At 36.3% G+C, this 24,633-nt stretch overlaps 1 long non-coding RNA gene across 4 annotated transcripts in view; it reads right to left on the bottom strand.

The window, feature by feature from the left end:
- LOC109552832 (uncharacterized) overlaps nt 1-24,633 on the bottom strand; it is a 79,048-nt gene that overhangs the window by 28,240 nt on the left and 26,175 nt on the right. For 2 of the 4 annotated variants that reach the window (XR_002179742.3, XR_012324809.1), the window contains exons 2-3: nt 21,961-22,018; nt 20,444-20,548 (exon numbers count right to left, since the gene is read on the bottom strand). This is a non-coding gene — a long non-coding RNA (uncharacterized lncRNA). Of the gene's footprint in view, nt 1-677; nt 897-927; nt 1,411-20,443; nt 20,549-21,960; nt 22,019-24,633 lie in introns of those variants that run through there. The other 2 variants (XR_012324810.1, XR_004529242.2) reach the window with 2 other exon arrangements.

The raw sequence follows: 24,633 nt of genomic DNA, 5'->3' as shown, positions 1-24,633 counted from the left end.
AGATGTAGAGAACGGACTTGAGGACACGGAGAGGGGGGAAAGGGGAAGCTGGGACAAAGTGAGAGAGTAGCATTGACATATATACACTACCAAATGTAAAGTGGTTGGCTAGTGGGAAGCTGCTGCATAGCACAGGGAGATCAGCTCGATGCTTTGTGATGACCTAGAGGGGTGGAATAGGGAGGGTAGGAGGGAGGCTCAACAGAGAGGAGATATATGTATACATGTAGCTGATTCACTTTGTTGTATAGCAGAAACTAACACAACATTGTAAAGCAATTATACTCCAATAAAGATGTTAAAAAAAAAAACCACACAAATATACCACACAAGTATTGCAAATCATTAAAATACAAACCAACAGAAAAAAAAAAAAAAAACCTGATGCAGCCAAAATGAATGAATGAATAAATAAATAAATATTTTTAAAAATAAATAAATTTTGTTGGAGTATAGTTGATTTACAATGTTGTGTTAGGTTCAGGTGTACAGCAAAATGAATCAGTTATACATATATCCACTCTTTTTTAGATTATTTTCCCATATAGGCCATTACAGAGTATTGAGTAGAATTCCCTGTGCTATACAGTAGGTCCTTATTGGTTATCTATTTTATGTATAGTGGTGTGTATATGTCAACCCCAGTCTCCCAGTTTATCCCTCCCCCCAACCCCGGTAACCATAGGTTTGTTTTCTACATCTGTAACTCTATTTCTGTTTTGTAGATAAGTTAATTTGTACCCTTTTTTAGATAACAGTAACCTTTTGACGTTCCAACTACCTGGTCTTTGTTGCAAAAACTCCGTGTGTCCTGGCTCCTCCCTTACTTCTTCAGAACAGTCCCTTAGAGGTATTTGAGAGGCTGTGTCCTGGGCTTCAGGCCTCAGTTTTGTCTGCTGAATAAAACATAACTCTCAACTTTTAGGTTGTGCATTTTTTTTTAGTCAACAATATTCTCTAGAACTGTAGAAAGAAGCTAAATGACACTAAAATCTTAATTGTCAGAGCAGCTATGTGTTACAGCCACTTGATCTCTGCCAGCGCTTCATCTCATGCAACCACAGTGGTTACCTGAATATTTATGAGGCTACAATATGCCAAGCGTTACCCTTACCCAATCCCTCACAGCCCCAGCAAAGAGGTTATCCCAGTATGCCTCAAATATATGATGTGCTAATCCCAGAGTCTTAGTTCAAGGAGTCTGTTTCCTGGGGCCATTTCTAGTACCAACTAATATATCAGCCAAGTTCCCAACAGAAAAGAGATCATTAGATGAGTATTTATTTACAAAGTGACAGATTATAAAAGTTTGTCTGGAGTAGAAGTGGATCACCACAAACAGGGCAGGAATGGAGGCCAGCAGCAGTGAGATGTTACCAGTCTTAATGCCAAAGGGCTGAGGAATGAAACCTGGAAGAAATAAAGTCTCAGACTTACTCAGAAGCCAGAGTACACCAGGGTCCTTTGATGGGGTCAATGCGGTCCCATTTTTGAGGCAGAGGGGAGATGGAAATAAAGGGAAAATGGCTCTGGAGGATCACACAGAGGTATGTGATGCATGGTATTTCTTTGCTTCCTTTCTGCTAAGTCACTTTCCTACTCTCCTCCTAAACCATGCAATCTCACCTTTTCCTTGAACTATCTGGCTTAATGAATTCGTTGTCTCCAGTTTCCCATATGTTTACATTTCTGTGACAGTATATGAAAACACACCCTTATACTTGTGTTTCCTAAAATGTGCTCTGATATTTACATATCCATCTTCATACTCTTGTACATGTACAGGCAAATATACACATTCACTTATTTCTCCCATTTGGATATAAGCAGTCACAATATCTTGTGTGTCATTAGATAATACCATAGACATGTACACAACTGATATTGTATACGTATTAATGAGTTCTTAAGTTTAAAAGATGAGAATTAGTAACTGTAGTTGGAATTAAGAATAGTTCTAAGGAACAAACGTATGGACACCAAGGGGGGAAGTGGGGGGTGGGGGGCGTGGAGGGGATGAATTGGGAGATTGGGATTGACATGTATACACTAATATGTATAAAATAGATAACTAATAAAAAAAACACGTGAAGTATGATTCCACTTTTGATTGGGGAAAGCCTATATTTGTGTTTTTAAAAACAGAAAAAAAAAAAAGAATAGTTCTAAGGACTAATATGTTTCCCTTTCCTCTTCCTCTCTAGCATAAGCATTCTTTCTTTGATTTAAAAAATTCAGTTTTCATTTTGCTTCATCATCTGGAAGTGCTGGCTTTGAAAATGTAATTTATGAAAATATAGCTTTCAAAAAGTGGCAAGAGATATTAATATTTTTAGGCTTTTTTCATCTCATTTCAGTAATGAATTCTGATTTTCTTAATAGGAATGAGTTGTTCTATAAAAAAATCCCTTTTAATTACCTCAATCTTTAATTTAAAAAGGAGTGGGCTTGTCTAAATAATTCTCCAAAAAGAGCTCATAACAGACCACAGCCAAACTATCTGAAAAGCCAGGGACATATATTGATCATCTTGATGTCTAGTTCCAGATAATTTTACCTCTGAACATTTTAAGTGTAACAGTAATAAACTAGAAAGTAAACACCCTAAAAAAACTATCTTGAAAACATCACTTTATATTTGTAAAATGTGACTGATGTACAGGGATAGGGAATAATTTCATAGTAATGGCATTCTAAGTCTGTTCTTATTCTATAACGACTTAAAACTCAGATGGCAATGGTATTATCAAGGTTTCCAGACTCATAAATCACCATCAGGCATTTCTACCATTGCTTAATGTTTGTTTTCCAAGGATCTCAAATTGATCCCTAGATAGACCATTATTATTTGGGACATAGAGTGTCTATATCATTTTACAATGTGAAAAGTAAAGTATGAACACGTTCTTGAAGGTGAGACAACTTACCTCAAGTCATATCCCATGTCTATGAGAAAAAAATAAATAGAAACTTAGAAATTGTGATTCTCCTTTCTCTACTGTGGCCATTTTAGGCTCCCTATATATATATATATATATATATTTTTTTTTTTTTTTTTTTTTTTTTTACGGTACGCGGGCCTCTCATTGTTGTGGTCTCTCCCGTTGCGGAGCACAGCCTCTGGCCGCGCAGGCTCAGCGGCCATGGTTCACGGGCCCAGCCGCTCCGCGGCATGCGGGATCTTCCCGGACCGGGGCACAAACCCATGTCCCTTGCATCGGCAGGCGGACTCTCAACCACTGCGCCACCAGGGAAGCCCGGCTCCCTACATTTCTACTTCATATTTCAGTGGGATGGATACCTTATTAATAACTTTACTGACTCTCCTCAGCCCTCTTTATTGGCTTAGCTGTTATTGCAGACTTGCCTTTTATCTACCAGTTAGATTTTGTGGAGCATGTTTTAAATAATGCTCATTCCAAATTTACATTTGTCAGGTTTCTGCCACTCTCTGGAAGCTGAGATAAAAATCAAAGAATATGTGAAAACTTAAGTTCATTCCTATTTCCGGTTTTGAGAAAATGAGGACAGATGGGTAGAATGATTTTATTTTCCGTGATAAAAAAGAAAGAAAAGGAAAGAAAAATCTTACTGCTAGCGTGTCAATACCTAAATAACCAACAGAGGACCCACCAATAGCTTTAGGATCAAAGTTTTTCTTTCTTGGCAAAAATGTGATTAATGTAAGCCTCAGTAGATACAAAGATGATTTTCAAACTCTACATAAGCTTGGCTGAAGATAATTTTATGTAGTAAGAATATATCTGATGTTAAAATAGCATTAAATATGAGTTGGAATTTGTTAGTGACAAAGGGCATTTTAATGATGAATCTGGACAGGAAATGGCCATTTAAATGTTATCATGTGCTTCTAATTGTAATGTGGTAACACACTGTATTCTGAAAGGCAATGTGACCAACTAAAGAAGATTGAGCAATAAAGGAATGGAAAAAGAATTAATAGCAGACAGGATAGTTTTGAACTTTTTGAGGGCTCTCAGGAGAAAACATCTTTTAACCTGTTTTTGTACTCTTAACCTAGAGGAACTCTGATAGAAATTCAATGGAATAAAAATGTGGCAGAAGTGGTTCCAGAAGTGATGGGAAAGAGCCAGGATATAAGACGATGGCTTGCCGGCCACACTGGCCGAAATGTAGGTCCGTCCAGAAAAGAGGCCTCACGTTCCAAAGGCCCGCCCTCGGCTCCCAGACTCACACTTTTTCCACTGCACCATGCATGTCCAGTAAGCGTTGCCTAAGAAAACATTGGCTAATAGGTCAGTTTGGACTAGGAACTGGTTAGTCTGAAGCTAGAGTTCACAGTTTTTACCACGTGATTCTCCTGCTCAAAAACCCTTTCAGTGGCTTTCCTTTTAAATGTGCTGTGGTAACAAAGCTCATCATTCTTCTGGCGTTCCATTGAGCTCATTCGGTCTTGCCAGTTTCATCTCCCACTGCTTCCTACAGGAAGGCTCCTCTGCATCCGAATCAGGCCATTGTTCAGCCTTTGTGCTCTTCTGCTTCTGTATATGTTTGCTCAAGCTGTTCCTCCATCTGTGACCCCCACTTCTGATCTCTGTTTATTTCAATCCTACCCAACATCCGATGCTGAAGTCAAAAACCCACCTCATTGTACATGTTCCCTGAAGAGCCTAGTCAGTCCCTGGTTCTCATTTCCTTCTCTGGACACCTACAGTACACTCCCAAGACCACTTACTGGGCCTTTATCAGATTCTACTTGGTGTTATGTGCTGTCTTTCTTGGAAAGCCTCTGCAATGCTGCAAAACCCCAAATCACACCACAGTGCCTCCATCATGAAGGATTAATTAAATAAGCTCTCATACGATGACACGTGTAACACATGTATGTACTATACAGCTTATAGAGGGTTTTCACATATTTTATCTTATCTCTCACTGTGACACTTTAAATAAACAAACTTTCAAACCCTCAAACTATAAAGTTTACAGAAGACTTTCACATATATCTTATTTCACAATCATTCCTTTGGAGGAAGGCCTGACAGATGTTATGATCTTTATTTTACAGATGAGGAAGCTAGACTAGGGAATCATGAGTGGTTCACACAAGGTCTCACTGACTGAAGGGCAGCAGAGGGATTTAGAGCCATCTTTTCTGATTTGCTAATGCTCATCTGTCTTAATAGCTTTCTTTTTTCCATACTTGATCATGTCGATTTTATAGTTTTAAACTGGTGATTTGGAGTTTGGATACATTATTAAAATGATACAGAAGAAATGACTTAATACTAAGAGGTCACAGAGATACAAAACTAATAAACATAATAAAGGCATATGATTAATACTTTAAGTGACTTGGCAATTGATATAAAGCAAGAAAAAGCATTGATGTGGAATTAAATCATGAAGACTAAGCAAGTGTGTCATAAAGAACAGTAAGATGAAAGTCTAGGAACAATAGTTTTGAATTAAGTATGTTTTAAGTTTTTCTTATATTTTCAATCACGTACTGCAAAATGAAAAGAAATGTTATACAAAATCCATTAAAATTAGAAAAGAATATATTCACAAGTTATGGATTCCGTTGACTAACTAACTGTTCCAGTGTTGAATTGCTAATGTTTCTTAAATGCAAACTCTGAGTGGGCATAGTCACAGACGTTTCATGGATCATTTACTGTCCCTTACAACGGAACTCAGAAGCATTATTACCCCAACTTTTCAGAGAAACTGGGGCAAAGAACTACTGTTGATACAGATGATATCTTCAACATAAGCTGCCTAACTCCTAAGTCCAAGCTAAACTCTGTATATCACTCCTGTGATCAGGAAAATCTGAATCCACTGATTCTAGTACATTTTAAGTTAAAGTAAATATGTTTGGACTTCATTGTGTTTCTTAATAATTGTCCATTAGTTTAAAAAATATTAAAACCTCTTGTGTTCTTGCTAGAAATGTGTATAACTTCAATGACTTAGTATTTCCCCAGAGAACTTAAACGTCAAGTTTGGGACAAAATAATCTGCAACACAAGCTCCTCTGTACTTTGCAGTGTCTGCACATCTGTTTGCTGCCACATATGTAACAAATGAACACATGTGGCCCAGTTAGGATTGCCAAGTGTCTCTGATTCTGAAAGGCGACATTTATTTTAGGAGGACATCTTGGTCTCAGTGGTCTCCAGCCTTGTTAAATTTAACCATAAATGCATAGATTAACAATTTTCATGGAATGTAACAGTTCTTTCCTCACTTAAAAAAAATGGTGGTTACCATTATGGATGATCCATCTTCAAGCATGTTTGTGTTTGTGACCTCCCTTGCAGTACTGGCAGTAAATCGTAAGAGCTAACTAATGACCATTGGAATCAGACAGATCTGGGCTTGAATCTCAATCTTTCTTTTACTGTGTGGTATGGAGTTTTTACTGAGCTTCTCTGAACTTCAGTTTCCTCAAGTGTAAAATATAGTACCTAATTTGTAGGATTTGGACAAGGATAAAACAAAGTTATATGCAGACAATCTAGAGGTATCATGGCTAACACATAAATATTAACTTAACAAATAAATGCTGAGAAAACACAAAGTACGTATATAGAAAATAGATTTTTCCAGACAGACAAGTACAACTGTGCTTTGTGACCACCTAGAGGGGTGGGATAGGGAGGGTGGGAGGGAGGGAGACGCAAGAGGGAAGAGATATGGGAACATATGTATATGTATAACTGATTCACTTTGTTATAAAGCAGAAACTAACACATCATTGTAAAGCAATTATACTCCAATAAAGATGTAAAAAAAACCCCAACAATATAGTTATTGGAGAATATAAAATCATGGATGCTTTTTTTCATTTTTTATTCTAATTTTCTGTATCTTCCAGGATTTTCATTAAAAAATAAAGCAGGATTGTGCCACAGTCAGTGGCTGAGGAAATATACCATGTTACTGGCAGTAACAGGAATTTCAGCACACAGGGGTTGGCATTGGTATCAACCTCGGTTCACTTGGAAGAAATCAGACATTATCTCATGAGATTTGATATTAAGTTCAGTTTAGAAACCAATTTTATTTTCTCCAGTTAGTTCTAAGAACATATGTCCAATGGTCCAGCCTCTCACAATCTCCTAGAGGCATTTTTATGTGTAAAGATGTTGAGTGTTTCAGTGAAGAGTTAGTAAGTTAAAGGACATACAAGCTTAAGCTGGTGCACTGAATACTGAACTTGGAAAAGATGCTTCTAGCACAGTCCAAGGAAACTCTGAGGCTGTAATTTTCAATAGGCAATCCAAGCCCTTTGGTTAGCAGTGGTCTTGGATGAAGATTATTTCACCCGGCAACACCTGAGTGCAAGGATTGGCATTCTTGCACCTGAGTGCAAGGATTGTCATTGTAATTGGTAGCCTTAAGGGAAACTGGTTCTTTGGCAGGAAATCCACTCACAGCACCTGCTGTAGGACCCTGTGAATCCCAGCTATTCCTGGCATGAATTTCACTGTAATATGATTAAAACAATCCTTACCTAGATGGGTCTTTTCTCAACAGAGGTACCCAGCATGAGGTAACAAGCTGGGACAAAATGAACCCAGGTACAGTTCCCTGCCAGGTGAGCCCCCTCAGGAAAAAAATTATAAAATGGGATACTCTGAACCATATTTAGGGATTCCCTTTTGTAATTAGTCCAGTGCAACTTATTGAACACTAGTAGGTGCTTAAAAATTCTTCAGTTGTGGAATCATTGATTCTGGTATAACCAAGGCTTATATGGGTTGAGCCCATGTGAGTCAGTTCTTCCCCTAAAACCTTAAAGAGCTGACAATTGAAGTTATGGATATTTAAAACTAAGGCTGAAAGCCATAAGAGGCTTAGCAAATGTGCTAAGCCTACAGTGAATCCACAAAAAAGCACATGCCAGTTTGCACTAAATTGAATGATAAATCATGAGTCACCTACTTTCTTACCCTTTTACTCTTGTTTCTTCTATTCTAAGTCTTCCACTTATAACCTTTGTGACCTAGAAGAGAGCTGGGTGCTGAACTTTTTGGATTGGTGCTTTCCATGGCACTTCCAGTTAGCAAAAGGTGCAACTCAAGGTGGCTCTTCTTCCACTGCTTCTCCTACTTCTCTCTGCTCTCAGTGATTGTTGTTACTAGTGGTTTCTCTCCAGGCAGCAGGTCCTGTGATAGGTGTTTCCTGGGACAACCCTCTATACATCTAGTGCTACATCTAATGCCCTCTAAAATCCTTAGTTTGGCTTTGGGTCCCTTTGAGGCTGAAATGCTAGTATGATCAACACTATGGGGAAGTTTATAACATTGATGACCTTCATTAACATACAGTGAACACCAACAATGTTGTAAGCATTTCAGATAACAGTAGTGAATACTCCGGATGGGATTCTTTGACAGGAAGCATACTGTGGGGTAAGGAGAGGCACTTACTCTGTGAAGTTCTCTAGACAAGCATGTTCAGCACTCCCTCTAGCAGCATCAGGAAGTTAACCTGTGCATCATATTCTCTTCAGATAACACTGCCCTGGACTCCACATTCCCTTAGAGTGCTCCCATGACTAGTAATGATGCCAGAATGCTCAAGCCTCAGGTGTTCCAGTGTAAAGTCATTCACTCTCCCCTAGGCAGGTCCAAACTCAGGTCGCCAGAGGAGGTGGTGATTCTTCTTCATGTGCCTCAGGATACATGGAACATACAGAAAGGAAATGCTGATGTACCTTTAGCTTTCCTTTAGCTTCCCAAGATATGCAAAATGAACTAATTGGCTTTTCAAAAATGATGAGCACTTAACCTGTGTTTCAATCTTCTTTATGAGTCCTACCCAATGCAACCAAAAATAAAAACCTGTAAGAGATAATTCAGTAATGTTTCTCTCTGTTGCTCGACAGTTTACATCTTGAGTAGAGAGAGGCAAACAAAGTGGAGAAGGAATGTTATCCAAGCCCTTTGAGTCAATTACATTTCAGTGGGTTTACTGTAGATTCTATGGCTTAAACCTGAGTTACTTGGGTCAAAGTAACTATTGCTATTGTCAATTGTCTCCATACAAACAAAATTAACACATTGTAATTGTGTTGTCATATTCCTTGTCTTCTTCTAAAAGTCTAATAATTTATAAAATATAATGCACACATTCAGAAGCAAGCATATAAATTCAAATAGATTATATATTAAAACAATTCTTCATGGAGTACCAAAATGATTTTCTTCATATTACATTGTACATCACTGCTTATCATTCTAGGTTTGTTTGTTTGCAATATATATTGATAGCTCTAACGTTTTATATGCATTGCTTACTTCACAGAAGGTGACTGATTGGTAGATAGATAGATAGGTAGATGGAACTAGTGGCACACACATCAAACTACATTCTGCAAAACATTTTAAAGTATCATTTTATAAAGTAATAATTACAAGTAAGACATCCAGACTAAGTATGGGAGCCTACATTATGCTAATATCAAAAAGTAAAACTTTCCAAATCTTTTAGTTTTGGAACTCTTAATGTGGTCAACTAAAAATGATTTCCTGTTTCCAAGAAGTTTTTTTTCCAACAAGAAATCCTCTCTCTGGAAGTATCAGCTGTCTTCATAGTTATTTGATATCACTGCCTAGAAAAGTCTGGGGAGAAAAAGGAAAGAAAGTGGGAAAGGCCAATAGAGTGAAGGAAACACCTCTTGGAATTTCAAGGCAGAGAAATGTGGAATAAATTAGCTATGCCAACACATTTTATATAGAAAGTCTGAAGAACTGAGTAAAGAAGAGAAATATTCATATGAAGGACCATGTAACCTTTATACATGTAACTTCATATTAAATAAATTAAGCTGAATAAAAGAGAAAAGAAAACAATTAAAACCTCTTATAAGAGACGTTTAGGAAATATTTAGTACATATAAATGGATGAATAATTAGAAGACAGGGATCAATGGAGTAGTCACTCAAGTATGCTCCTAAAATGTTATAGCTCTTGCTATTGCTGCTCTACTTATTTTTTTTATATTAAAGGTAGTTGTATTAGGGTTCTCCAGAGAAACAGAACCAATAGGAGAGATATATTTACATATATACATTAAAATATATTATACAATTTTAATAATTTAAAAATTCTGTAACTAATACTAGAATAGAAGAAAATAATGTAATATAACAGAAGATCAAGAAACAATGCTGTATATATAAAAATTTAATATATGACAGAGGAACCATATCAAATGATTAAGAAAGAAAAGTTTACTTAGTAAAAGAGCTAGCTAACTACTTGAGAATAAAAAATATCCCTACCTCATGCCACATAGCAAAATAAATTGCTAATTTACTAAAATTGAATATTAAAAATTGAGACCCTGAGATGCTAGAAGAAATATAGCGGCTATATAATTTTGAGGTGAGAGATAGTACTTTAAAACATAAGTAATATATTTATGAAAATTAGCCATGCTTTCTGAAACAAACACAAATTTAATGAGAAGAGTAGCATTGTTTTACATTTTTGTAAATCCCTTTAATGTTTGGCTTAATAGAAAACATCTGGATTCTTATATCTGCTTCTGCATTCATCTGTGGTGATATCATATGTCATATAGCTTCTGGAAAGCTCCACTGTAAACTTGTGAAGGGATAAAAGTGAAAAAGGCAGATATATCTTAGTATTATTATGAAAATAGTTTTGACCTTTTAGGCCTCCAAAAAAGGTCTGTGAGACTACAAGAGGACTCTGACTCATACTTTCAGAACTCCTGTTATAGATTAATGTTAATCTTTATGTTGATAATATCTCTAAGGGACAATTTCATTTGCATTGCTCTGGAAAAGATTTATCTGCATTACCTGTAGTTTCCTACAAGTTATCAGTTTCCTACCCATCTGGAGTTGCAAAATAGCCCAAGCAATCAAAGATGTACACTCTTAAAGAACTGGATAATCCCTTAAAAGGTACGAAAGGACACTTATAATCCAATAATCTCTTCTGTTCATTTCTCAGTGTCTCCTTCCCCCTGCCACCTTGCATCACTAACTTCCACCACATTAAACATGCTAATATGCAAAAATTGGGGAAATTTCTGGACAGTAGTAAAATGAGAAGAAAGGAAAATTGGAACTCCTTCCAATGTAGTTAATGTAGCTGCTTCCACACTTAGATTCTCACAAAATCCCTTCCTTTCCAATCCTCTTTTTTAAAAATTACATTTTCCTAAAGGAATACTTCTTTATCTTCCTATTTCAGTCCTTTGCCCTTGTTTGGGAAATATTACCACTTTCTTCAGCATGTAGAAATTTCTTGGGGGCGGTGTCAAGATGGTGGTGTGGGAAGATGTGGAGTTCATGTCTCCCCAAAACTAGGGAGCCTGCTGTATGCGGGTGGGGGGCTCTGACACCCAAGGAGATGGGAGGAACCCCCAAGTAAACCGGTAGGACGTGCAGCGGCTGAGGGGGGAGGAGAAGTGGAGGCCAGAGAGGACCGATGCCCCCGAGGGGTGTCTGAGGGAGGGAGGGGATCCCACACCTGGAGGGACCCTTGGGGGCTCAGATCAGGGAGGAGCATGAGCTCTGCCCCATCAGCTGGGGAAGTCTCCTGCCTCTCAGCCTGGCTCCTACTCCCACAGAGGCCCCCTCTGGGCAGTCTTGGTCCTGGGGGCATAGGAGAGAGGCTGAGGGAGAAAAGGAGAGGCAGGTGGGAGGAGCCCTCCAGGACTGGAGGAGTGGGAGAGGAGCAGAGGGTGTTGGCCCTGCCTGCTTGAGCCCAGGAAAGCTACTGAGCTCCGAGGCTGGTCCTCTGCCCTCCAAAGACCCCTTCAGGCTGCATGGGCCCTGGGCACATAAGAGGGAAGCCGGGGAGATCAGGAGAGGCAGGCTGGAAGAGCCCTCCAGCCTGTGGGATCTTCATTCATGAGCCGGGCATCAGGTGGAAGCTCCTGTGGTGGGAGCTCCAAGTACAAACCACTGGACTAACAGAGAACCTCAGATCCCAGGGAATATTCATTGGAGTGAGGTCTCCCAGAGGTCCTTATCTTGGCACCAAGACCCAGCTCTACACAACAGCCTACAAACTCCAGTGTTGGAAGCATCAGGCCAAACAACCAGTAAGACAGGAACACAATCACACTCATAAAAAAAAAAAAAAAAAAGAGATAGCAAAAATATGTCACAGATGAAGGAGCAAAGTAAAACTACAAAACCAAATAAACAAAGAGGAAATAGGCAATCTACCTGAAAAAGAATTCAGAGTAATGATAGCAAAGATCATCCAAAATCTCAGAAATAGAATGTAAGCACAGATTGAGAAAATACAAGAAATGTTTAACAAAGATCTAGAAGAACTAAAAAACAAGCAAACAGAAATGAACAACACAATAACTGAAATGAAAAATACACTAGAAGGAATCAATAACAGAATAATTGAAGCAGAAGAACAAATAAGTGATCTGGAAGACAAAATGGTGGAAGTAACTTCTGAGAAGCAGAATAAAGAAAAAAGAATGAAAAGAATTGAAGACAATCCCAGAGACCTCTGGGACAACACTAAATGCACCAACATTCGAACTACAGGGGTCCCAGAAGAAGAAGAGAAAAAGAAGTGGTCTGAGAAAATATTTGAAGAGATTATAGTGGAAAAATTCCCTGACATGAGAAAGGAAATAGTCACCCAATACAGGAAGTGCAGAGAGTCCCATACAGGATAAACCCTAGGAGAAATACACCAAGACACATATTAATCAAACTAACAAAAATTAAATTCAAAGAAAAAATATTAAAAGCAGCAAGGGAAAAACAAAAAATAACATACAAAAGAATCCCCATAAGGTTATCAGCTGACTTTTTTGCAGGCCAGAAGGGTGTGGCAGGATACACTTAAAGTGATGCAAGAGAAAAACCTACAACCAAGGTTACTCTACCAAGCAAAGATCTCATTCAGATTCGATGGAGAAATCAAAAGCTTTTCAGACAAGCGAAAGCTAAGAGAATTCAGCACCACCAAACCAGCTTTACAACAAATGCTAAAGAATGTTCTCTAGGTGGGAAACACAACAGGAGAAAAAGATCCACAAAAACAAACCCAAAACAATTAAGAAAATAATAATAGGAACATACATATTGATAATAACCTTGAATGTAAATGGATTAAATGCCCCAACCAAAAGATAGACTGGCTGAATGGATACAAAAACAAGACCCATATAAGCTGTCTACAAGAGAATCACTTCAGACCTAGGGACACATACAGACTGAAAGTGAAGAGATGGAAAAAGATATTTCATGCAAATGGAAATCAAAAAAAAGCTGGAGTCGCAATACTGGTATCAGATAAAATAGACTTTAAAATAAAGACTGTTACGAGATAAGGAAGGACAGTACATAATGATCAAGAGATCAAATCAAGAAGAAGATATAACAATTATAAATGTTTATGCATCCAACATAGGAGCACCTCAATTCATAAGGTAAATGCTAACAACCATGAAAGGGGAAATCGACAGTAACACAATCATAGTAGGGAACATTAACACCCCACTTACACTAATGGACAGATCGTCCAAACAGAAAATAAATAAGGAAACACAAGCTTTTAATGACACAAGAGACTAGATAGATTTAATTGATATTTATAGAACGTTCCACCTGAAAGTGGCAGAATACACTTTCTTCCCAAGTGCACACAGAACATTCACCAGGATAGAGCATATCTTGGGTCACAAATCAAGCCTTGAAAAATTTAAGAAAATTGAAATCATATCAAGCATCTTTTTTGACAACAATGCTATGAGATTGGAAATCAATTACAGGAAAAAAACTGTAAAAAACACTAATACATGGAGGCTAAACAGTGCACACTAAAAAAGCAAGAGATCACTGAAGAAATCAAAGAAGAAATAAAAAAATACCTAGAAACAAGTGACAATGAAAACATGATGACCCAAAACCTACGGGACACGGCAAAAGCAGTTCTAAGAGGGAAGTTTATAGCAATTCAATCTAACCTTAGGAAACATGAAAAATCTCAAATAAACAATCTACCTTACACCTAAAGCAACTACAGAAAGAAGAACAGAGAAAACCCAAAGTCAGTAGAGGAAAGAAATCATAAGGTCAGAGCAGAGATAAATGAAATAGAAGCGAAGAAAACAATAGCAAATATAAATAAAACTAAAAACTGGTTCTTTGAGAAGATAAACAAAATTGATGAACCCTTAGCCAGACTCATCAAGAAAAAAAGGGAGAGGAAACAAATCAATAAAATTGAAATGAAAAAGGAGAAATCGCAACTGACAATTCAGAAATACAAAGGATTATAAGAGACTGCTACAAACAACTATATGCCAATAAAATGGACAGCCACAAAGAAATGGACAAATTCTGGGAAAGGTACAATTTTCTAAGACTGAACCAGGAAGAATTAGAGAATATAAACAGACCTATGACAAGTAATGGAATTGAAACTGTAATTAAAACTCTTCCAACAAACAAAAGTCCAGGACCAAATGGCTTCACAGGTGAATTCTATCAAATATTTAGAGAATAATTAACACCAGATCCTTCTCAAACTCTTCCAAAAAATTGCAGAGGGAAGAACACTCCCAAATTCATTCTACAAAGCCACCATCACCCTGATACCAAAACCAGAAAAAGATATCACAAAAAAAGAAAATTATAGACCAATATCACTGATGAATATAGATGCAAAAATAGTGAACAAAATTCTAGCAAACAGAATCCAACAACATGTTAAAAGGAGGATACATCATGATCAAGTGGAATTTATCCCAGGGATGCCAGCATTCTTCAATATACACAAATCAATCAATGTGATACACCATATTAACAAATTTAGGAATAAAAACCATAATCATCTCAATAGATGAATAAAAAGCTTTTGACAAAATTCAACACCCATTTATGATAAAAACTCTCCAGAAAATGGGCATAGAGGGAACTACCTCAACATAATAAAGGCCATATATGACAAACCCACAGTAAACATCATACTCAATGGTGAAAAACTGAAAGCATTTCCTCTAAGATCAGGAGCAAGACAAGGATGTCCACTCTCACCACCCTTATTCAACATAGTTTTGGAAGCCCTAGCCATGGCAATTAGAGAAGAAAAAGAAATAAAAGGAATTCAAATTGGAAAAGAAGAAGTAAAACTGTCACTGTTAGCAGATGACATGACACTATACATAGAAAAGCCTAAAGATGCCGCCAGAAAGCTTTGAGAACTAATCAATGAATTTGGTAAGGTTGCAGGACACAAAATTATTGCACAGAAAACTCTGGCATTCCTATACACTATCAAAAAAAAATCAGAAAGAGAAATTAAGGAAACACTCCCATTTACCATTGCAAAATGGGAACTAGATCCCATATGCATGCCGCAACTAAGAGTTCACACGTCACAACTAAGGAGCCCGCCTGCCACAATTAAGACCTGATGCAACCAAATAAATTAATAAATAAATTAAAATAAATTAAAAAATAAAAAGTAAATATGACTGTGTCTATTCTAGTTCAGTATGTACTGCAGAAGAAAACGTGGCTTCTTTTCCCACTAGATCATCTAGTAGGTAATGCTCATCATGGTGGACAATAAGATTACAAAACCAAATCTCAAATCCAAAATACATTCATGGGTACATACATACATGTATGTGTGTATACATCTGTGTGTGTGTGAAAAATAAAAGGCTATTTTTAAACCTTTTATCTTTACTTTGGCCTGTTCTTCTTAGAACAGACTCCACCATTCTTATTCTAAGAGGCATTTGACCCTTTCATGTCCCAACTGAGTGTGGTATTACAAAAGACATCATATTAAGTACAAGTGGCTTAGACTTAGTTTTCCTTCCTAAGAAGTAGTAGATTCAATTAAATTTTTTAAAGATTTCCCTTTCTAAAAGTATGTGTTTGAAAAGGGAGGAATCGCAGATAGGGAGAGCTCCAGTTTGTATATAATATATGCGCAAAAATCTTACACCAACTGTGTGAACATGAGTAAGACTGAACAGACATTTGAAAATTTACCAACATTGCACTACCTTATCTTGTGATTTATATTAAGGTAAGGAAGACAAGTCAGTGCTTACTCTCATTACCAACAATCCTAAAAAGTTATTAATCCTAAATCTGACCTTAGGACTAAAGGAGCTACTTCTTTTATGCTGTCAGTACAAAACTGGAGTCATGAGGAAGTCTAAGTGTGATTCTAGAGATAGAAAATTGGCTAACTTTGACCACAAGAAACAGACTTTAGTGAACCGTGCTGTAAAATCCTTTCTCCTTTTCCTTCTGTCTCTCCTTCTCCTTCTCCCTTTCCTTCTTCTTCTTCAGGAACAGAGGCAGAAATGGCAGTGATATGAAGCTTTTAGTTTAAATAAGGATTGGCAAACTCTGATCCATGAATCAGATCTGACCCTCTGCCTATTTTCGTATAGTCTGTGAGCTAAGAATGTTTTTAAATGGTTGAGATTAATCCAAAATAATAATGACATTTCAGGACACATGAAATTCAAATTTCAGTATTTATAAATAAAGTAATATTGGAACAGCCACATTCATTTGTTTATATATCATATATCATTGCTTTCATGCTATATTGGCAAAGTTAAGTAGCTGCAACAGAGACCGTATATAATACTCTCATCACTTCACACGCCTGCCCTGTGCACTACAAATCACAGTGATGTAATTATAACTCAACAGCATTTCAAATGTCATGCATATGATTTTTACCATGAAATGATTTTTATGAATTGCCAGTGTGTATCTATCATGTCGACACAAGAAGAGAAAACTGCACTTTGAAAATTGTACTTTTAAGGCACAATGGAGTATGGATTATTTTATTATTGAATTAGATGCAGAAGAATGGTGTTTATTATGAAGTGACACTATAGCTATACTAAAATAATTCAATATACATCAACATTACCAGACCAAGCATTCTATACACATATAGTGTATAGTTGGACAAATTTACCAAGCTTGTGAAAGTTTCTTGAACAAGAAGAACTGCCCTCAATCAGTATTATTGAATACTGAATAGCTTTGGATGGTAGCCTTTGCTGCAGCCTTGATAATGTCTCTTAATGAATTAAATCTAAAGTTATGAGACAATACAGAGTTTATGTGTGAAACTTACACTGCAGCAAAGACATTTGGACAACTAATGTTTTCTTGAGTGACAAATAATTTTAAGCTGCCTTATACACATCATGTGTTGGCAAAGTTAAAACAAGAGTCAAGATTTTTATCCCCATACAAATTTACAGCGAGTACATTTTTGAGGCTCAAACTACAGTTCCAGCAGCATTTTTCAGATGTCGATTGATGCAAGTGGAAAAGAAATTTCATCATTTCAAAACCATCTAACTGTACAATTGAGAAGTTTTCACCTAACCGTCAATTGGAAGTGATTAATCTGAAGTGTATTGACATACTAAAAGGCAAATATCAGAAGAGGAATCTCACAGAGTCTTGTTAATGTATTTCAAATTTTAAATATGATTAAAATCATATGCTGGTGGATTGATAACAGTATTTGGCAGTATTATCTCTGTGAAAAGACATTTTGAAAGATGAGATACTTTATAAAATCTCATTACAGATAACATTAACAGATGAATATTTATAATGGATTCTGATGACTGGGGACACTAACTTCAAACTCCAATGAAGCAAAAGGTTATACCCCTTCCTCAAAAAAGAGAATTCCATTTTTTAATTTATAGTCCTGTATTACAAAATATTATTTTGTAGTTCTCAAAATAATTTGACTCCTGGAGTACTCAATTACAATCATAATATACATTTCATCAATTTAAAAATATGTAGAAATTTGTTTTCTTTCTTCTTATGTAAGTACCTACACACTATCCTTCATTTTTCACTTGGCTCACAAACTTTAAAATATTTATTATCTGGGCCTTTACAGAAAAATTTGCTGACCTCTGATCTAAATGAAGTAAATCTGAATTCTGGTTCCACCCGCAGAACGTAGAAGAAACTGATGGCAGGAAGAAGGTGCTGGAGGCCACTGACCCCTGGTTGGGATGATTCTGGTCTTAAGGACTGCAGGGAAAGAGATTGGCTGCAAGGGTCATATCTGAGATTTTCTTCTCTCAAAGAGAGCAGAGGCTAGCATAAGGATTAATTCTCTTATTGTCAGAATTAGCCAGGTGTCTTTGAGAATCTTTGACCACAAGACCTTTAGGAAAGACTGAACCAATGTTAAATTTTTTAATTTGCACAAATAAAGAAATAAAACATTATTTTATTTCCCAATGTTGCTAAAACCAGACCCTGCTTATGCATACATAGAGAAAATTCTGTAGGGTGCCCACCAACATGTTAATATTGGTTCTCTCTGGGTCACAGGCTTATAGGTTATTTTACTATTTTCTTTTCTCTAATCTTTTTTCCCCCTGATCTTTCTACACTGGATATTTGTTATTTTACTCTTTCACTTGTCTTTTATATTTTTTCCTTGATGTTTCCACAGTGATTATATTTTATTTTAAAATTCATACTTTAAAAAATTACTCCAATTTAAAGTTATTTTCTTATTTATTAATGTTCCAAAATCATCGTGGGAGAGGACAAATTTTTACCATTTATTTTCAGATTACTTATGAAGAAAAAAGGTTGTAGTTGAAAGAAAGATCAGTAAGCTAGCTAAGTGTTTCCTCTGTAAGCACTTTCATTTTATTTCTTCAAGAAAACAAAATTAAAAAAATATATTAAAGAAATGCCCACATACAGACTAGGAAATAATGTTCCTAAGTAACTGAATATATTCATATCATTAACGAACACAGAAGGCACCATTGTTGCTAAAAGAAATACGAGCTTTTTTTTTCTTAAAAAAATAAAGTATACGTAAGGCAGTATAGAGAAAAGGAATGAACAGGTTTCTTGTCATGACATTAAAAAAGAAAAAGAAAACTTTTTAAATAGAATTCAAAATTACTTTATTGTTCATCGGTAAAAATTGTCTTACATTTTAAAAAAATCTAATCCTTTTACATTACCTCAAGTTATTCACAGCCCCGACCATTATGAATTCCTCTCACACTATGATTTCATGATGTGCTAAATACCTTTAACATGCTAACTGTGAGCCTGAGAAAGCATCAGGTTCTGGAAGAAGTTAGTTGTCCTAGACACTCAGCAGCAGGGCCAGGTTAATCACACTGTCACACCCCAGAATACTGAGATACTATCACTGTTCCTGCCAATGACTTTCTGTTTGTTTCCATAGAGTTATGTATTTATAGGAAAACGGTATGTTTTTCTAAACAGATGTTTGTGTTTGTTTACTCTGTTGACATAGAGAACACTTAGAAATTTTGGATAATTTCAATGATAAGAGATGACATTGACCAATGTGAGTATCATTAAAGCCCACTATAGCTACCTAATAAATTGCACGTATAAAATCACAAGTCTACTTTTTCTGAAACTAGTGTCAACTCTTCATGTCTTCTTACTAGCCTCTAACATTTTCAAAAAGAAATAAGGAAGATCTAGAGAAAATCAGAACAGGGACTATTAAAATATTTATTCACTTCATTTTCCAACGTTTTAGGAAAAAATAAAAAAGAATGAAAGACTCTGTACAGACCAGTGTGAAAAAATTATGCCTTGTCTGAACATAACCAGGCCAGGAAAATAACCACTTTTCATTTAGTATTGATACTTGTTTGCAAGTTCATCATCAAAAAGATGATATTTACCATTCCTAAGTTCTTCAAAGATATAGAGGATAAAGGAAGAGTTTTTATAATAATGTCTTTAGAACAGATTTTCATGTGAAGGGAGCATAGAATCACCAGTGGTTCTTTTTGTCAGCATACCTCTGGGAGGTACGTTAGGATTAAGTCTACTCTAATCACCATTTCTTAGCTGACAAAGGTGGATTTTGAACTAATGTGTTCAAACATGAAGTTTGCTCACGTATGAAAAAAGAAAAAAGATCAAGTCAAACTAGTCTTTATCACTAGTCTGGCAATCAATCACATGCCTTCCATGGAAAGCTGTTAGTTTTCCATACAAAGTATTTGCTTTGATATACCTTATAGAAATACAAGATGTGCGTTGAAAACAGCCTGTCTTCCTTCATTTTCTTGGGTTCAGAACTTTTAAAAAGTAGCTCACTTTTTTAAAAAGTGTGATTTCTTTATCACATTTTATGTCATTATTCTACAAATTAAGTCTTTCCTTTCTGTTGTAAGATACAAAAATAAAAATCACATAATTGTCACAGAAAGGAGGTTCCCCTGAGGATAAGAAATATATACCAAATTCTATTTGCTTATTAAATATTTTGCTGTGCTTCATAAAATACCTAAAGAATTTTAGCTTACCCAATTATTATTTCTTTAAAGGGTACCTTCTGGAGTATGGAGTTTAAATAGTTATTTACACTAAATAGTAAAAAGAAGTTTACATACCTTAAGTAGGTTTAGCTTACAATTTAAAGTCATCACTCTTAAAGAACTTAAACACCAAATTTGCCATGGTGGGAGCAGCATCCCCAGGTAGCGTGAAAGACAAGGCTGTAAAAAAAAAGTGAGAGGGAAGGACATATGACAGTAGGCCCAGGACAGAGGAATCCCTTTCTTAGGGCACTTTTGTTCAGTGAAGTCAAATCTGGATCCCTGGTAGCAGAAATTTACTTGGCAAAGTTTTTATTAAAACCAGAATTGGTAAAGGCTTCCACTTTATTTCTCCCAATATCCAATCAACTACTAAATCCTGGTGGTTGTTCATTAAAAATTTCTCTTGGACACATTGACTAAATATATAAATGTATTATTTAATACATGGATAAATGAACGAACAAACGAATGAATGAGGTATAGCAGTGAAAGGTCTTTTCACTCTCTCTCTCAGGTGAGATGCTGCATCCTGATTCCTGGGAGATCTCTCCAAACACAGCAAGGTCAGTGGGTGAGCCCAAAAATCATCATGCAATTCTGCAAAAGGGAGATGGAATCAAGCTCAGTATCAAGACCTGCATTTAAAGGACAGGAAGGTATTTTGAAAAGTTAGGATAGAAGAGAATGTTGAAACTCACAACCTAGTTAGTAACTCCAGCTAATCCTTGGTGCACAAAACATCATGTCTTGCTGGTGACATGACTCCATTGTAAGGGCCACCCCCAGAGGGGGAGTGGCACTGAGCTTCCTAAAAAACTTCCTAGGCAACCAGGATTACGTCTGTGGGCCTGCATGTGGCCACAGGAGGATAGAGTGGCAGGAGGGCAGAGAAGAAAAAAGCAGGAGATTCAAGGCAGAAACCAACCAAATTCATCTAACTTTAGCCACTCTTCTCGTTTTTCAAGGTAGCTTAGGCTATATTTTTAAATTATTATGCCATTATTATTATGTTTTATAATTTGTTAAGTGCCTACGGAATTTATGTTGGCATATAAAAGTTTTTTTTCCTTTTGACTCACAACTAATTTGTTGACCATTTGACCACACACAAACTGCTAAGTAGCAATCTTTTCTTAAAGATCTTGAGCTATCTTCTACTCAGCTGAAAGCAAGAAGAAATAGAGAATCTTCTGAAAACTTCATAATACTTTCATATGAGTTGGAGACCTAAGGGGTTTAGATAATTCAGATATATGTACAGACGTGCGTGCTTGTCAGATTCAAGCCTTTTCAGATTTTCTTTTTAGTTTTTATGGTATCAGTTACAGAAAACTGTTTAACCTCCAGGCAGAACCTAGATATTTCATATTTCTCTCAGCTGGAAATTAGAAAAAGGAAAACATTCCATATGAAAGACATTTTTGAAAGACAAGTATACAGAAATATTTTCTCTAATAATATCTATTTTATATAGAAAATATCCTTAAGAAAGGTAAAGCAAGTTCTGTTGGGACACCTAGTATGACATGCATGATAATGTTCTTTATGGTTTATTTCACAATGCTGTGCTTTGCTAAAACAATGTTTACCTTGATTTTGGGTTTCTCATCTTGTCTTCCTCTTCCTGGCTTGGCTTTAGCTTTTAAACTAAAAATAAAAATAAATGAAGGCAGAGAAAAATTTTTACAAGCAAGTGTCTTACAAGAAATAACTGTAGTCTCATAAAGTTTTATCTTTTTTGATTTGTTGCAATTTGAGATGTAATAAAAACGTAAGGCAAGCTTTAACATCATGTCCTTTAATCTAAACACAGTACTTTCTTGCCTACCATATCAGTGGAACTTACACATTTAAAAATTTTAGTACATGAAAGTTGTTTTAAATCTTAGTACTGCCAGTCTCTGCTAGGATTCCACTTATAAGTTTTTCAGAGGGAGAGAGACACGTGGGAAGCTTGGCATCACTTCTAATGTTACCAAATTAGATAGTGTGTGACAATGTACAATTTTTCAATAAATACCATTTCAACAAACACCAAACTTGAAGATAATTGCACTGAAATCTGAAGTACAATATTCCACATCAGGTCAGAAATTGTACATAGAGTCTTGATATTAAAACAATGTAACATTTCAGTTTCAAATATATTTTAAGGCTAAGATTTAAACATACTCTGAGTACTTGATATCAAATTATGGAAAACAGCATGCTAAGTTTCAATTTTTCCAAGTAAGCATGTACTCTGGAAACACTAAACAAGAATATTTTCTTTCCTTGAAATGTATTATGTTTTTAAATCAAAGACTCATTTTTAACAAAAATGATACTCTGCTCCTGACAGTGGAGGGAAGGGTGTTTAATAGTCACTCTTCTGTGGGAAACATTAAGACAAAAATATTAGAAATCGCTTCACATGCCAAGCTAATGTTTAGTAGTTTTCTGAAAGGTCTGTGAAGCATCTACAAATATTTCTATAAACAGACTAATTTTTAAATTGAAAAAATCTTGCTCGCATACTAGGGAGAATTTGAATGGTCTATGAAACTTGTTAGGTCTTTGGAAACTAGCTGTTTCTTGGCTAAAAAACAATAGGCCCCTCGAGGTCATTTATTCCAACTGAGTCACTAACTCAAGGGCAAAGCATGATGTTTAAATGCTAGTGGAGACATAGCCCTCTGACTGTGATCCTTATTTTCATGATGCAGTATCATGTTTTGGATACTCCTAATGATATTCAAATCATGTTTACTTATCACAATCTGGGAGCTTCTTATTTGCAAACACTACATCTAATTTCAGCCTTATATCTCCCCAAGGATCGCCATACAGCAGAGGCCAATCCAGTGTTTATCAGTTGCATTCATCTAAGATGGGTTTTCTTCTTTCCTAATAATTTCACATTGTGACTTCTACCTGTTTTCTTTGTGGTGCATCTGCATTAGACCACTGCTTACTGATTTTTGTACCACGTAAGAGGAGCAAGATAGCACTACAATTGCCTACTCGATTCTGAGCCTGAAGTGAATAAACAGTAAAATTTTGGAAAGCTCCAGGAAGGGGTAGGAGGCAGAAGGAATGTGCTGTCAGGCATTTTTCTGTCTACTGGGGGATTTGGTGCAATAGAAGAAAACACCAGTGCAGAGGTAAAATGGGCTCATTTTCAAACTGCCGCCATTCCCTAAAAGTGATAACTTTTCACTGGGCTTTGGTTTGTCACCTGTGAAGTGGGAAGAGTAAGATTTACCCATTGGGATATTGGGAAGATAAAATGTTACATGTAAAGCATTCAAGATAATGCTATACACACAAATGGTAACTATTAAAATTTGAGCTAGAAAGATTATGGTGCTACAAAATAAGAAATCTTCTTTTTTAGGTCACATTCCTAGCTAGAAGTGGCTCAACCTGTCAAAAGAGGTTTCCAAGTGCTCCCTCTTACTTCATCAATATGTGCAGAAGGCTGACCCCATCCAGAGAATTCAGTTGCCATTGAGAAGACAGCTGAGAGCTCAATCATTGCATATAGTACCTCCCTGCCCTTCCCAGGTTGGTGAGCCATGTCAGAAGCTGCATTTCTGGTAAACATGTTAGAAACAAGCAGCATCCCTTAGAGTCAATCAATAAAGATAAAGTCCTTAGAAATCTCTCTGACAAAAGACAGAGTCACACATTGGCTTACAAAATAAAATTCGATCATAAAAGCAGGTGTGCTTCCTTGTATACAACTCCTTGAATATAGTTCTTCTCAATTGAAGATCTATGAAGTAAGGAGACAAATTATATACCCCCTGTACTAATCAGGGTTCTCCTGAGAAACAGAACCAATAAGATCTTATGTGTATATATGTATATGCTCAGGAGTTCCAGAGGCCTGTCTTAATTTTATACTGTCTTTATCTTGTAGTTGAAGCTGATACAACGACTTTTAAAACTTTATGATCTTCCTTCTTATTAATTCAATTTCCACTCAGATAAAACCCAGACCAACATATTTCTTTGAGACAGTCCCTCTCAATCTTGGGCTCCCTGGGCTGTAGATGTAAGTTTGTGAATCATCAATGTAATAGATAGCAATTGAAGCTATGGGTGTGGATGAAACTGCTTGGACTGACAGAATAGAGATTAGAAGAGTGGTTATGATCAAACATATGCTGTCCAAAAAAAAAACACAAAAAAATTTAACAAAAGTAAAAAGTAAAGACAAACTAGGTCATTTGTTTTTGCAATGACTATGATAGGCTAAGATTTGACAGCCTTAACAC

The sequence above is a fragment of the Tursiops truncatus genome, chromosome 12, assembly GCF_011762595.2.
Source record: "Tursiops truncatus isolate mTurTru1 chromosome 12, mTurTru1.mat.Y, whole genome shotgun sequence".
Lineage (NCBI taxonomy): Eukaryota > Metazoa > Chordata > Mammalia > Artiodactyla > Delphinidae > Tursiops > Tursiops truncatus.
Note: the sequence above shows the minus strand (reverse complement) of the source record. Positions and strands in the feature narration are given on the sequence as shown.